Consider the following 16,394-nt stretch of genomic DNA (forward strand, 5'->3'; position numbering starts at 1 on the left):
TAGTAATGGTTAACAAAAGATTCTTTGTCAATGAGCCAGTCGATCTAATTCTGGGCGGAGACATATACCCCCAAATTATATTAGGCGGCATTAGGAAAGATGTGCTGAACACATTAATAGCACAAGGAACGGTGTTCGGATGGATTTTGACAGGCCGGACAGATGCGGTTTATACAAATAAAACCCTAGTTTCATATTTCAACGGGGTCACTTTACAACTGGCGGCTTTCTGGGAGATAGAGGAAATTCCAAAGAAGAGGAGCATCAATAACGATGACACTTACTGCGAGGAGCTATAAAAATCCACAACAGTTCGGAACAACGATGGCAAATACGTAGTCTCCCTACCCTTTAGGAAAGAGTTGAACTTAGGCCCCTCATTAAGAAGTGCGTGTTCTCAATTCTATCGCAACGAGACACGACTTGCGAAAAACCCAGTCCTTGAAACGGAATACAATAGAGTTGTATCAGAATATGAAACCTTAGGGCACATGAAACAAATAGGTAATATTTCGCCAGACTCTAATGACTGTTACTTCCTACCTCACCATGCTGTTATAAAGGAGGCAAGTACAACGACAAAAGTAAGAGTCGTATTTAATGCATCTTGTCCTACCACTAATGGCAAAAGTCTAAATGATGCCTTATATCCAGGTCCGATTCTTCAATCCGACCTGACAATCCTTATACTGCGTTGGCGGCTGTTCAACTACGTATTTAACAGCGACATAGAAAAAATGTACCGCCAAATATGGGTTAATTAAAATCAAATCAAATTCCAGCGAATCGTATTTCGCAACTGTCCTAAGGATCCAATCAACCTTTATGAACTGAAAACAGTAACATTTGGAGTTAATTGCGCTCCGTATCTTGCGATTCGAACGCTGCACCAACTAGCTGATGACGTGGAGACATCGCATCTAATGGCAGCAGATATCCTGCGAAATTGCATGTACGTTGATGACGTACTCGCCGGTGGACATAGCATCGAAATTGCAATCAAGGCAAGGGACGAAATATCATCGGCATTGCAATCGGCAGGTTTCCCATTGCGAAAATGGACGTCCAACTGCAAGAAAATTCTACAGGGTATACCGAAGCAACACCTACTAAGCGAGGATTTTCTTGAGTTTGAAGACACCAGCATGGTAAAAGCACTCGGTATCAGGTGGAACGCCCATTTCGACTACTTCTACTTCACAGCGAAACCTTTTGACAATAACCATGCCGTAACAAAAATGTCAATACTTTCTGCGATCGCAAAACTTTTCGATCCTCTTGGCTGGCTGGGACCAGTCGTAATTGTAGCCAAAATAATAATGCAAAATATTTGGTTGGAAGGGACAGGCTGGGATGAAGATGTGTCTGAAACTACTCTACATCGGTGGCAATCATTCATGACGGACTACGAAAAGATCAACGATATACGCATACCGCGATGGGTTCACTACACATTGAAGGACAATGTCGAAATACATGGATTCAGCGATGCTTCGGAAAAAGCATATGCCGCCACTGTCTTCCTGAGGGTACAAACGAAGGATCAAGTCTTCACCAACTTGCTGATGGCCAATACGAGAGTAGCTCCGGTCAAAACTATATCATTGCCACGACTGGAACTCTGCGGCGCAGTCGTACTTGCAGAAATCATAGAGTCGGCCATAGAAAATATGCAACTTTCCAATATTAAAGTAACCCTTTGGACAGATTCGACGATAGTACTGGCATGGATCCGAAAGCCATCATGTTCGTGGTCAACGTTTGTGGCACATCGAATAACGAAAATCATCGACAAGGTTGGAGACAAAGTATGGCGGCACGTAGACTCCGCGTCGAACCCTGCAGATTTGGCGAGCAGAGGCCTCCTCGCTTCGGATCTAATCGATAATTCTTTGTGGTGGCAGGGACCTTCTTGGTTACAAGAAGACAACGAAAATTGGCCACACAAGAAGAAGATTACAATACGAATATGGAGGAAAAGAGGGTGAAAGTTCATACAACTTCGGTCAAAAATAATTTTATATTCTGGATAGGTTTTCCGATTTACCAAGGGCTTTGCGGGTTATATCCTATATTCTTCGGTTTTTCCAGAATACGCACCCAACAACTAAAGCCTCCTTTAAAAGGGATTCTCATTCTATAGCTCCTGACGAAATAGAAAAAAACAACACGAAGATTGATAACAATATGCCAGAGGCAACATTATCGAGAAGAGTACGCAAATTTGAAGTCAGGAAAACTAATAAATGGGAAGAGTGAGATTTTACCCCTGAACCCATTATAGATGAAGAAGGCATTATTCGAACTGGGGGGCGGACTGGGGCATCCAAAGACATGTCTCATAACGAAAGTCATCCCATTATCCTTCCTTACACTTGCAGGTTATCCAGACTTATAGTTCAATCCTCTCATGAGACCACCCTGCATGGAGCGAACCAGCTGATGCCACGTCATATCCGCACTCAGTACTGGATCCCACGCGTTAAAGTCATGATCAGGTCAGTTATCCACAACTTTAAGGTCTGTACTATTTACAGGAAGCGGACACAAACACAACTTATGGGGATCCTTCCGAAAGAGCGCACCACCTTTAATAGGGCCTTCACTAACACTGGAATAGATTTCGCGGGACCATTCGATATAAAATCTTACCGAGGGAGGGGATGTCGAATTTCAAAAGGATATGTTTGCCTGTTTGTCTGCTTTTCGACGAAAGCCATCCATCTAGAAGCGACAAACGACCTTAGTACCGGGTCCTTCCTAGCTGCCTTCGCCAGATTCGTATCCAGACGAGGCTGTCCGAAAAACGTTTACTCCGACAATGGTACTAACTTTGTCGGAGCTTCTCGATCTTTACGATCCGAGTTTAAAGCATTTCTGCGTGAAGCAAGGGACGGAACGTTGACTAAATATAGCCATCACATTATAGAATGGCATTTTATACCGCCAAGCGCTCCTCACATGGGAGGTTTGTGGGAAGCGGGGGTAAAAAGTTTTAAGACCCACTTTAAAAAGATCGCGTCCGATCATAAATATACTTTCGAAGAGTTTACAACCCTCTTATGTCGTATTGAGGCCTGCCTCAACTCGAGACCTCTAAGTCCCTCATCCAACGACCCTTCCGACCTGGAGCCGCTTAATCCAGGCAATTTTCTCGTAGGTGGGCATCTTTTAGCTCCACCTGAACTCGACTGTAGTGAAAACCCTGCCTCCATTGTAAACCGGTGGCAAAAGATGAAAGCCCTTCATCAAACCTTTTGCAAAAGAGGGAAATCGGAATATCTCACCGAGATCCAGAAACGGTATAAATGGAAACATCCACAATCCAACTTAAAACCCGGGGACCTAGTCGTCATAAAAGAGGATAACCTACAACCAAACGAGTGGAGAAGGGGCAGAATCGTCAACACACATCCAGGTTCCGATAACCGTGTACGTGTTGTTGACGTCAATACAATTAAGGGACAAATTACGAGACCAATCGCGAAATTGGTACTACTTCCGCACAACGACAAAGAAAATGAACTTTAATAGTCCACCTTCCTCTATCCCAAATAACCCAGCTCTCGCTCACCCCGAACGAGGTCAACACCCCGGTAACCCTGCTCTCGTTCCCCTGAACGAGGCCAACATACCCTAACGCAGATTCATTATCTGCCACAGAATCCGCAATCAAGTCTCCCATATATCATATCCCATATGAACAAAGCTTCCAAATTTAAAGGTATTTTCGAGTAAGAAACTAGTGTATCGTCGGGAGGAAAATGTACCTTGAATGTGATTATTCTTAAATAATCACTTATGGTTCATATTTCGAACGTTTACTGGGTATAACCCAAATTATTTGCAAAAAGGCAGTGGTATGTTGACACTAGCATCTGCCTTTTTATAATTACCGCTGAAAATACTTTCAAAAACAGTGGAAGTGCTGGAGGGTATAAATTTATGACCTCCAACAGGTTTGGCCTTTACTCCTTCACCAATAATAAAACTGCAATCAACTGGTGAGGACTCTTAGGTTATGCCAATCTTCAATGTCAGATTGTGCTGTATTGCCTAGAAAGCGTAGTACGTGACGTGAAATTTCTGGTTTTCTTTTGTGTTTGATGGTCGGATTTTATTGTCAATGTAACAAATGACAATCAAAAATTAATTACTTGCAATAATTTACGAAAAATAGAAAAACACCATAAATCATAAACATCTAAGTTCCGCTGCATTTGCAGTAAAAGATAATATGGCTTTATTTGATTAAGTACAACATCTATGAGTAGTTGTACACACATTTTATTTTGATTGCCCTAGTGGTTAAGAAGGAAACGGCTGCTATCCATTTTAACTATTTTTTGTAAAAGTGTAATAATTTTTTGGGGTTGCTGAGAGAGGTTCGCGTAATGAAGCAAGTGGCTTTGTATCTTCCACTTCAAAAAAAATATCCAATTAATGGTGCATAAATCGCATGCGGTTTCCTTTATTTACAGGAGAAACTAATATCCAAAGTCAACATCCTTTTTTTCATGGTTTGAGGGTTTTCAATTTTCTGTTACATATACATACATTAATAAAACACTCACCGATCTAATACAGAAATGGGCACCGCATTTCAAAAGTCCACCCAACTCAAAGGTGTAGTACTTCCCTTCCTTAGCTGTAATTGTCTTTGGTCGTTTTTTGGAAAATTGACCACACTCCTTTTAGCCGGCATGGACATGGAAATTGACAAAGTACCTTTAACAAAATTTAATTGTAAAACATCACAAATATCTTAATTGTCTTCAAAAGCCTTACCTGATGGTCAACGGGTGGCTGCTGGCAGCTTTGCTCACATTGATCCCATCAATTCAATTTCGTGACGCTTCTTAGGTTCGACACACTTATAGAAAGCGTGCTTTAGCTGAATGGCTTACAATAGGACTGTGTGAAGAACTCAAGTCAGTACCTTTCTGAACTCCGGGGATACACAATTGCCGTAACAGACTATGCCGTATAGACTGCAGTATCAATTTTATTGTTTTAATAAGAAAAGTTTGGCTTCACCAATAAAAACTACTTTTTATTCTGTGAGTACTCGTATTCGACCAGGGAGTTTTTTCAATGTTTGAAATTTCTTAATTTAACCCAAAATAATCGTTGCTTTATGCATAAAACAACGATCATACAATATCTTTATGCCATTCTTGGTAAAGACAATCCATTTACTCTGATTTTACCGCCACGTAAGTTAATATAATTGTAACACGAGGCGAAACTTCCAACGATTTGGTGTCCACCTTTGTCACGTAAAGCATACAACGACATTTTATCGGGTACGTGCGCATAAATATGCAGTATACAATTAAAAAGCAAACGCAACTAAGATATTTTTAAGTATATCTCCCATGTAGTCATTGTGCGTTGCAGTTGTATAGGGTACACATATTCGCATGTGCTCGATAAATTTAGGCCACATCGATGGCAAACGCACAAAAGATTGTTGTGAAGTATCGCCTAACAATTGCCAAAGCATGAATGTCGTTAAATTTACCAGGCTCCAGTTTTCCCAAGCACTGCTAAATTCACATTCATATTATTAATTTTCTTGTGCTGCTGGTAAATTTTCTTTCGGCATGGCCGGCTCTAGTTCCTGCAATGGTTTAAGTCAATTAACAAACTTTTCTACATAAAAATCAGGCAAATTTAAGCGTGTAGCACTCTAAATTTGCAATCAAATCAAAAAGCAATGCCTCTTCTCTATATTGACACCCTAACTTCAAAAGTTCTGCTTCGATATTCAATGCTGTACATGTATCATTTAGAGCACTTCCTTCGGTTACAGTCACAGTTGTTATCGGTGCAAGGTCGGTCTTATTTGTGCGCCTTAAACGTGGTTGCGTGTTCAATGGTGTAGCATCATAAGCTACAACAGGTGTTGTTGCTTGCAACACAGTAGTAACAGTCTCGCCTCGTATAACTGTTGCAATAGCTTTACGACGTAATACAGTGCCAGGTATTTGGTTGGCCAAGAAAAGGGCACCAGCTATGGTAATCACACCTGCCGCATAACTAACATTACAGCGATATTACTCAAAATGAATTTAGCCAATGTAAGGGAGGGTAACATTTGCATTATTAATATAGGTGAGGCAACCACGGCATAAACCTTCGCGGCGCGCTAATTGTTTTTCAATGCTGCTAAATTTTTCAAAAAAAAAAAGGGGTCTACGTTCGATATGTAAATGTTCCATTCAATAGCGCAAAGAAATTTAAGTTCTAATTTGTTCAGTCGGGCATAGAATTTGGTTGATACCATCATAGACACAATAAAGAGTTATCGCGTTGTTATGCGTCGTACATAATTTGGATCGGACATATTAAGGCGATCTAAATATATCAATGCCATAATTAGTGAGCACGAAGAAGCATGTACGCCACAGCGGCAACTGTGTTCAAGCGGCTCAGCGAATGCCCGCTTGTGCGGTGCCGAAAAATAATTTCGATACATATTCAGCTAGCGGTAGTGATACTTCCATTTTTTTTACGAGTGTGTCACTACCAAAGTAAAGCGACTAACGTATACGATCCATAAAGTCGCCACGAGGCATTACCCGACCGCTTTGGGTGTGGCTGCACATGAGCCACCTTTCATGTGTCGTTTCCTAGCGCTACTCCCGTACGTCATTTTCACTGATTTGCCCTCAAACATATAAACTTAACAAGGCATAACGTTTAAAATGGTAGATTTTGCATCAATTTGTTAAAAGTACGTGGTGATAAAAATTTACCCATAAAGGGACATATTATAACGTATACCTGCAAATGAAGAGAACTTATTTATTTCTTTACTAGTGTTGGTTTTGCTTATCTAAATAAAACCGACATTTACTATAATAAATCTTAAACAACCGTCCCTTTCGAAGGGCATTTATGAGCTTACTGCGCTGGTGGACGATGATGATGGTGACTTTGCTATACGTTGCGCGTATATACGCCGTAAAAGCCGATTTCCACATAAAAATGTAAATACTGCAATAGGAATTAGTAATCGTAATGTTTAGAACATGTTTAGCTTTAACCAAAATATAGTAAAAAGCGCCAATATGCCACCAAATCCTGTATGAAATCCAATTGTGCTCAGAGTTGAAGTTAAAAACGTTGATGCCCAACTTCCCCCAGAATATAAATAATAGAACAAGAGGTGTCAAACACAAACCAGTAAAAACATCAGACACAAAACGTGGTGGACGTTTTTCTGGTGGACGGAACATGTGCTCTATTTCTGAAAGTGGGCTTCTGATTACCAGCTTTTTAGGAGAAACTGCTGATTCGTGTGCGAATTTGAGTTGAATATTGGCTACGTGCCATTGGAATGAATTCGAAATCGATGCATCGCCGGCAATTAAATAAAGTTCATATTTCCCAGATTTATAGCCAAATTCGGCACCATGTGCACCTACATCCATATCAAACTTGTAAGCTTTATTGCTATCTTGTTCAGCAACAAATATTATTTCTTCTTTTGTGTCAGTTTTTGATAGGCGTACGAATGCTTGATGGACTGTAACAACCTTTGTTGTACTTTCGTCAATTAGTACTGATTTCAGTAACAATTTTGTGTGGTGTCTGCCTTCAATGTTTCGGTAAAAGTTTGTGGATACAGAATACTCTGCTTTTTAACAGCCAAACTTGCGTCCGAATCCGCTACACCTATTTCTAAGGAATGTACTTTTGCTCTGCCAAGCACCTTGAATTGCAAAGTCTGTGTATACGTGTTATCTGCATTTATTTCTGCCAGATATACCTGCAAATAAAAGAGAAAGAAAAATTAATTAATGAAAAAAGACCACAACTTCTAGCCTCCATACTCACCACCGCGTGTTTTAAATCAATGATTTTTTTTCACTTTTCTTTTGACAGTCAATGCACGGCAACACCGACATTACGCCTCATGCGCAATCATCTCGCACACTACACGTCACGTACTACATGCCGCACTACACGTCATGCACTACATGCCGCACTACACGTCATGCGCTACACGCCGCACTACACGTCACGCATTACATGCCGCACGACATATCGAGCACAACAAACCACACATGTCGCGTATTACATATCTCGACCAATCATTCATTTGGTCGAGATTTAAAATACTTAATTCCACGAATCTCAACATTATCGACAATACACCTCAAAAATAATGTTGAATGGTGGAAGTGCAACTCTGTAATACCTTTTCAGCCGGGTTTGGAACCGTTCCGTTTGGTGGCAGGCCACTTGTTGTGAAAACAAAGTTCACCACAAATCAAAAGTAAATTTTAGGACTACTTCGGTGACATCTACCGACATAAATCAAATTATAAAATGTACTAAAGGCGCTAAAGCAACAGCCACATCGCATGGATGCTTGCGAAATCCATTTTTTCTTCCTTTCTTTGCGCGCATAAGTATTTACTTATTGCCTTTAATTTTTTATTTCAATTAAATTTTATTTCAATAAAATGTTTTTTTCTTCTGCGAAAATATATTAGAGATAATTTTTTTTTGTTTACGCCACCCAAACAACATTCCGCCAACCTCAATTTGGGCATGATCAATGATACCAATATTCTTTCAGATCATGACCCGTTACCAAACCTTATTGGCCAAGTCAGAGGGAGGCGCAAAACGTTTCGACGTTGCTTGCCAGCTCTGCGGCAGGGATCATAGCCTTAGGATCTGTGCCGAATATCGAAAAAAATCCCCAGAAGAGAGGTTGCGGGCAGTACTTCTGCATAAGTACTGTCCAAACTGTCTGTCGCCTTTCCACCGCGTGGACAAATGTAACAGCAAGTATCGCTGCAAGAGGTGCCAAGAGAAGCACCACACCACGCTTCATTTAGATGAGCGTCGACCGGTAAGCGACGAGACGACCACAAACGGCGAAGACAACACGTCCGACGATGCGTTGTCGATCAACCTCTCGGGGCCGGCTAAATCCTGGGCTCAGCAGGCGGAGGAAGAGGAAATGGAGGAAGAGAGAGCGAAAATGGAGGAAGAGCGAGCAAAAACGGAGACAAGACCGTCAACGGTAAATCATGGGATGCGCAGCTTCCGGCCGCTGTTACAGCATGAAAGAAGCGCGGCGAAAGCAAATAAACGTCGAAAAGATCGAGACAACTGGCGGCACCACGACATCGGACTCCAAGGAGGCCCGACCAAGTCATCCAAACGCGGAAAACAGCAGCGGCGAAATAAGTCGACGCCATACCCTTCTGACGCCCAAAATACACGAGCACTATCGCGGGGTACACCGGAAGGCTTCCGAACCGGCCGACTGCTCCAAGCTACTCCAGCACCCATCATGCGGCCTTTCGTGCCCATTGCGCCGACGGCCATAGTGCGCATCGAATCGCGGGGACATCTACACCTGGTTCGGGCTATCATTGATCCCTGCGCCACCAGCACAATCGTCGATGCAGAGCTGGTACGTGATCTCCAATTAGAGTGCCAAGGACCAGGGCAATGCACCATTATTTTGCGCGGCAAGTTCGGGTCAACGACGCACGTCACCACTCAAGCCGCAGTGGTCACAGGCCACTATCGCTTGAGTCCGCCGTCTAATGTGGACCCGAAGATTGCCGCGCCTTTTGAATTCATGCGGCTTGCGGATCCCCAGTTTTACCGCTCATCGCCAGTTCGGCTGACACTCGGCGCTGATCTATACGCCAAAGTGATGGTGAGTGGAACGCCAGCAACAACAGTTGGCGGTCTCCTGACCCAACCGACCGTATTCGGGCTGGTGGTCTCAGGAGCCTGCCAAAAATAGGAGCGCTTCATTAAAAACTAAGTAATTACTGCACGGAATCAGAAACCACGTACGTATATTTAATAATTTCTTTTCTTTTTCTTCACAGGACAACGAGACACGAAGTCCGTCGTGCGACGTGCAGTGCTTGCAGTCCGCATCTGCACATCGATATAACGCCTTACTGGATGTGCGATCGCGTGGCATTCCTTTTTTTCTTTTCATTTTTTTTTTCTTTGTTGCTTACGGCAAGGGGGCCGGTATGTTTAGGCCACAGGCCTAATTATATCTCCCCCCCACGTAACATAACTTTCTTTGGTTATTTTTTTCGTTACTACCACCCGCATATTCTTGTGATCACTATACACACAGGTATGTGTGCGTGGTAGTACGTATGTATCTTAGATTTTTTACCGCTGTGAGCCCGCGGTACAGCAACTTGGTTGCCGGGAAACCCAACGAAGGAGCTGTATCGTGGGTTCATCGGCTCATGTAGCAAAGAGTCTCGTCCTCTTTTGATCCAGCAGCCAGCAAAGGTGCACGTTATCCCACGTTCACGTAAGTTGAAAATTTCCTAAAATATATTTAATATTTTCATTTTCACAACACCTGTTAAAACCTTTCTTAACACTTGTTGTATTTATATAAATAAAAACACACTGTGAATTCCCTTTTTATTAACACGAAACCTTTTTGGTGTTTTTACTTTCTTCCCTGCTTTTCGCCTTAATCAACCTCTAATAAATACGTGGGTGCGCGCCGTTGCCACCACGCATTTGTTCAAACTCAATACAAAGGCTTCCTGAAACGCATTCGGTGATCTGCTAAAATTGGGGAATTTATTGGTTGTGCAACGAGCCACAATATTGGTCAGCCACCAGCAACTCCAGCATCGCCACCCCGCCGTCAAAGCGCAATTACTGCCGGACAACCACAAAGGGGTCGCCCCCAACCAGGATTATCCAAAATCTCCAGGTAAACCTCAATTAGCTAGTGTTAATTTAAGTTGCAATTTCATGTACATATATAATAATATTGAAAATAATAAATATTGAAAATTCTATTTTTTTGGTTAATATTTTATTCATGTATCTGCCCCAGGTAAGGTAAATCTGCAGGTAAAATTCAAGTTATATGGCAGTTATAACAATGGTAAAACGGCAGTGAAATTGATTGTCAAATGACTCGAAAATGTAGAGTGAAATGATGGAGAATATGACCGCCATTTGACGAGCATTGTGAAGTGTGTGAGCAGCACAGTACTATGCTCATATCCTATAGGTGGGAGCGGAATGCGCGATCACATTAATAGGAACGAAACGGAAAATTTGGTTACAAAACCTAATCACGCCCATGCAAATGTGACTATGAATATAACCACTGGGAAAAGTCACAATGACCGTAAAATGACTAGTCAAATGACGTGGAGCGTTTTTGCAGGGTCCTATGCGTCGTACAGAATTGCGTCGAAAAACTAATTAGATATTAAACCAGATTCGACAACCTGGATGCAAGCAATATGCAAGGAGGCGCCAATAGGAATGGATCTATGTTCTTCAATGAGTTGCATGCATAAAAAATAAAAATAAATGTAAGGCGCGATAACCTCCGAAGAGATCTAAGGCCGAGCTTCTCTTCCAATTTGCGTCGTGCTCCTCTTGATTTTTCCCTACAAATTGGCCGGACGGGACCTACATGTTTTATGCCGACTCCGAACGCCATCTGCAAGGCAGAGGAGTTTTCACTGAGAGCTTTTCATGGCAGAAATACAATCGGAGCGCTTGCCAGACACTGCCGAGGGGCGACCCCGCTTAGAAAAATTGTCTTCTAATTGAAAAATCTTATTTCTAAAATTTTGATGTTGCTTTGCCCGGGAGTTGAACCCAGGGCATACGGTGTGATAGGCGGAGCACGCTACCATCACACCACGGTGGCCGCCAAGTTGCCAGTTGTATGCATAGAAGCGTTAAATAACTGTGGCTGTGGCAATAACAATATTAATTAATAATTTAAAATAAAAGAATATATCAAATGAACAAATATTAAAACTAACTTACCATTTTTCTCCTCCATTAGCAATACGTTATACTCCACGCGCCGTAGTACAAGAATTAAAACAACTGGAAAATCATTCGATTTAATTCCCGTTTGTTCAATTCATAGGAATTTACATTCCATACACGGGTGTGTATGAATGTTTGTCTTTTTATGTTCTTTCGCTGCTGGTTACTTATACCAGTGCACGGACATTTTAAAAGAAAAATGTTGGTAGACAAAAATGATAATAGTGCTAGAAGCCGGTAGATTTGTTTTTTTTTTTTTTCAAGAAAAAAAGCTACCGTTTATGTTTATCCAAAACAATTTATAATTTAGTGGAACACAAATAAAAGCACATCTTACGGAAACAACATTTCTTAAAAAACATGTAAACGAAACAAAAGGCATATTTAAATTTGCATATACATAGCTTATACCTATATGAGGCTTGGTTTTTTTCGTGAAGCGTGAGCTTGAAATGCTTCCGAAAATTTACCGCAGCATCTAATTACACCATCAAATTCCTAATGTACCAAAAATACTGCCACAAAATAACCGATTTCGTTTCGATATCGTTTCCTTAAAACTTTATTTTTGTTCAAAATTATGTACCGAAACTGTTAAAAATAGCGCAGGAAAATATCTTGCGTGCACATTTGCTACATTTAATTTATAAATAAAGTCATCTCTTGTTTTGAATTTGTACCAAAATTTTCAAAACTGATTCGCTTGGTTAATATCACCTATTAATGAATTTGGATGTGCTCGGCAATTAAATACGATTACCAAATGATCTCAATATTTAGTTTCAATGCGAATAGATTGAAATATTGATAGTTTTTTGGGATGAGGTGATAGAAGAGTAGGAAATGGAAATGGGTCAAAAAGTTGGTAAATCTACCAATACGGCAAAGACCGGTCTCTGGCTGTTCATATACTTATACCAACGTATCTACATATATTTGCCTGTTTTTTTTTTAGTGCTGCATCAAATGACGCACACTGGTACCGAAAACCCGCAAGATAAACAAAATCGGGATCGGCTTTTTGACCCATACTGACGCCTCGGGCAGTCCCAAAGAAATACTCACGCATAAAAATAAAGGCAAAAACCTCATTCAAGAAGAATTATGCCCTCATTAAAAAAAAAAAAAAAATAAACAATTTTTTTTTTTGATTTGTTTTGCCGTCGGTGCTGCTTGGTTTTTTGACGAGGGGCAGAACTTGTTGTTTTCAACAACAAACATCACAAACAGTCATGATTAAGGGTTCGGTACAAAAACAATCCGAGTCCCGAAATTAAAGAGTCCCGAAATGAAAAGGTCCCGATATGAGATAAAATCAACTTTTTCTACGGCACTAGTGCAACGACAAAATACATAAGGCATATACATAAATATTCAGTCCACAAACCCACCACACTAGCTATCAAATGACAAAAACCATACGACAAGGTTGCATGTAACATTTGGCCTAATGGTACGTGCAGATAGAACCCGTCGTGGAAAGCTTCGCAAATCTGGAAATTTATGTCAGGGGTAAGCCAATAACACAATTCTGCTTGGCGAAATTGTATTTCATCTTTTTTTTAGACCATTTTAGACACTTTTCAACCTGATCTCAACAAGCACTGCAGAAACACTGATATGTATAACTCACTACACAAAAAAAAAAAAAGAAAAATGTATATACTTAGTGAATACCTTAAATACGCAATGATCTGGGTGAGCGGCATGGAATCGCGTCCTTTACAACCTCCCAGTCATATCACCATCTCCAGTAACTTTGCGCGGGTGGCGTGGAATCACGTCCGTTCCAAACGCCCACACACCGCAATCCGACTTATTGTGTTAAATGTACAACCGCTGCTCGAAATCACGTCCATTCCGACAGCACTAACTAATAATCTAATACCTAATTAGAATCTATGCACTATCGCGAGAACAAGCCTCACCCAACCAACCTCACGGCCACTCGCCCGGCCCATCCACAAGATGCAATAACTCGAACGAACAAAATGCAGTCGCCCCGAGAGCGATACGATGCGTAATAAGCTAGAACGGAGTTTTCGGCCTCTTCGTCCAGCCCAGGCAAACTCCCCTAAACAAAAAAACTGCGAGTCTGGAACGGAGACCTCGGCTTCTCCGTCCAACCAAAAAAATAACAATGTTGCTAGTCTAGAACGGAGAGCTCGGCCTCTTCGTCCAGCCTTACTGGCCTTCGACTATACATATATTACGTTATGAATTTCTATATTTAAGAGTTACGTATAAACCAATGGCAAGAAATATTTGCTTATATCTTTTCATAACCACTAATTTCTCATCCTAGTGACATGTTATTATGAAAATTCATTGAGGTTTAGAACTAAATCTAAGAAGTTTTGCGGATTCACTTCAGATTTGAACTATGATGCTCTAGTTCTTGTGGAAACCTGGCTTAATAATGAATTTTATGACTCCGAATTTTTTGATCCTAATCTCTATAACGATTATCGCAAAGACCGCGACTCCATAAAAACCTTAGGAAAATTACTTTCAAACTGGGCATAACTGAATCATTTTATGATAAAGTAGTTGATTCTAGTATCTGTTCTATCAGTTTTTTTCAAAGGAATGGTTCAGCGCAACAGGTTCCGTAACATCACGAGCCTATGACAGGCCTCTTAGTATTTATTATGAAAATTCATTGAGGTTTAGAACTAAATCTAAGAAGTTTTGCGGATTCACTTCAGATTTGAACTATGATGCTCTAGTTCTTGTGGAAACATGGCTTAATAATGAATTTTATGACTCCGAATTTTTTGATCCTAATCTCTATAACGATTATCGCAAAGACCGCGACTCCATAAAAACCGGCGGTACTCGGGTGGTGGTATTTTAATCGCCATTCAAAAGAAATATGGTTCGTCACTTATATCGCTGCAGAATGGAGACTCACTGTTGGATCAACTATGTGTTTGCATATATGGCTCTTTGCCTCTCTTTATATGTGCCTTATACATTCCGCCAGGAAGTGAAGATCATGTGTGCATGGCGCATGTGGATAGTATTGTAGATTTAGTGTCTAAGAGACATGAGAATAATGTTTTTATTTTAGGTGATTTCAATTTAGGGAATGTAGGCTGGGCAGCCGTGGATGACAGTTTAGTCTTGTATCCGAACAACGTTAATAGTTTTTCTGAAACATATGTTGTTGATAACTTATTGAACGCGAATCGCCCAGGTAAACACCTTTATTAATAACTTGTCTAGGACGTTGGATCTAAATTTTATTAGTGATAACATGACTTTTTCAATCTCCGAATGTTTTGATCCTCTCTCTTGCCCTGGCTTACATCATGTTACACTAGAATTGCAATTAGAATTTTATGAGTTTAAAAAAATTTGATTTTAGAGACTGTGACTTTGATGCTATCAATGCTAAAATAAGCATACTTGATTGGCATAGTATATTCTCTGGTGTTGATGTCAGTGAGTGCTTTGATAGTTTCAAAGGTAAAGTCAACCAAAATTATAGTAGTTTGGTCCCACGAATGCGCAAAAATTGCCATAAAATTCCTTGGTATACGAAGGAGTTGAAAAACTTAAGGATTTAAGAAACAAATTCTTTAACAAGCACAAAGTATCTAACTCGCCTGCTTTTAAGGAAAAATATGTATATTATTCAAAGCAATTTAAACCCCTAAGAAATCGGCTTCATAAAAATTATGTTGAGAAATTGGAATGCGACATTAAGTCGAACCCGAAATCTTTCTGGCGCTACGTTAGAGCTAAAAAGTCATGCTCTAGCATTCCATCTCATGTTTTTTAGAATGAAACCTCTTGTGAACTCCGTGAAGTTATCGGAGTTATCTTTATGAGGTTATTTCCTACTTCTGCTACGATCCCAGCACGCTGCCTGCATCCAGCTGTCGTCGTGGAGGGCGCCGCCTCCATACCCTTGTCTCTGAAATACGTGTGGTAGCTATTATGGTGTCGCCTCACATTCGCAGCAAACAAATAAAAAGACATCTTTCGGTTGATCTAGTTTATCTGATTTATTGTACACTTATTTGGTGGGGGTTTTTAATAAAAGTCGGTCCGCCGCGATGTTCAGCCAAATTTGTAATGGTCGCTCAATTTTTTCGAGCCGACCTCCCCGTATCCAACCTGTTTCAACAAATTGAACAAAATGAGAAAAAAATTGGACTTTTGTGGCAGATATACTTAAGTTAACTTAGTTAATATAATTAATTACATTTGTTTGTATTTTAAGCTTACATACGTACATATATGAATATTAGTAATTTATATATATGTATTTTTTTGTTGGTTTTTTTTTTTTTTGTAATTCAAAATTTCATTTTTGTGGGTTTTGTGTGTACATTTTCTTTTTGTTTCTTTTACTTAAATTGAGTGTTGTCTTAAAGTATGGTAAATTTTTACTTAAACTTACTTTTACTTAAATTTAGTATGGTTTTTACAGGATGACATATTTTTTTATTTACATTTTCTTAAATTAAGTGTAATAAAATGATTAAAATTTTTTTTTTGACTATCTCAAAATGAAATTGGGTACATCCCATTTTATTTATCTAGGTACTCCCCTTATT

General features: G+C 40.3%; 2 pseudogenes; both read right to left on the minus strand.

Moving 5' to 3' along the window:
- Positions 1-5,666: 5,666 nt before the first annotated feature.
- LOC137238248 (protein CNPPD1-like) lies at positions 5,667-6,658 on the minus strand (annotated as a pseudogene).
- A 225-nt stretch (positions 6,659-6,883) lies between these two features.
- LOC137238258 (dolichyl-diphosphooligosaccharide--protein glycosyltransferase subunit 2-like) lies at positions 6,884-8,077 on the minus strand (annotated as a pseudogene).
- Positions 8,078-16,394: the final 8,317 nt, after the last annotated feature.

Source organism: Eurosta solidaginis, chromosome 1 (genome assembly GCF_040869045.1).
Source record: "Eurosta solidaginis isolate ZX-2024a chromosome 1, ASM4086904v1, whole genome shotgun sequence".
NCBI lineage: Eukaryota > Metazoa > Arthropoda > Insecta > Diptera > Tephritidae > Eurosta > Eurosta solidaginis.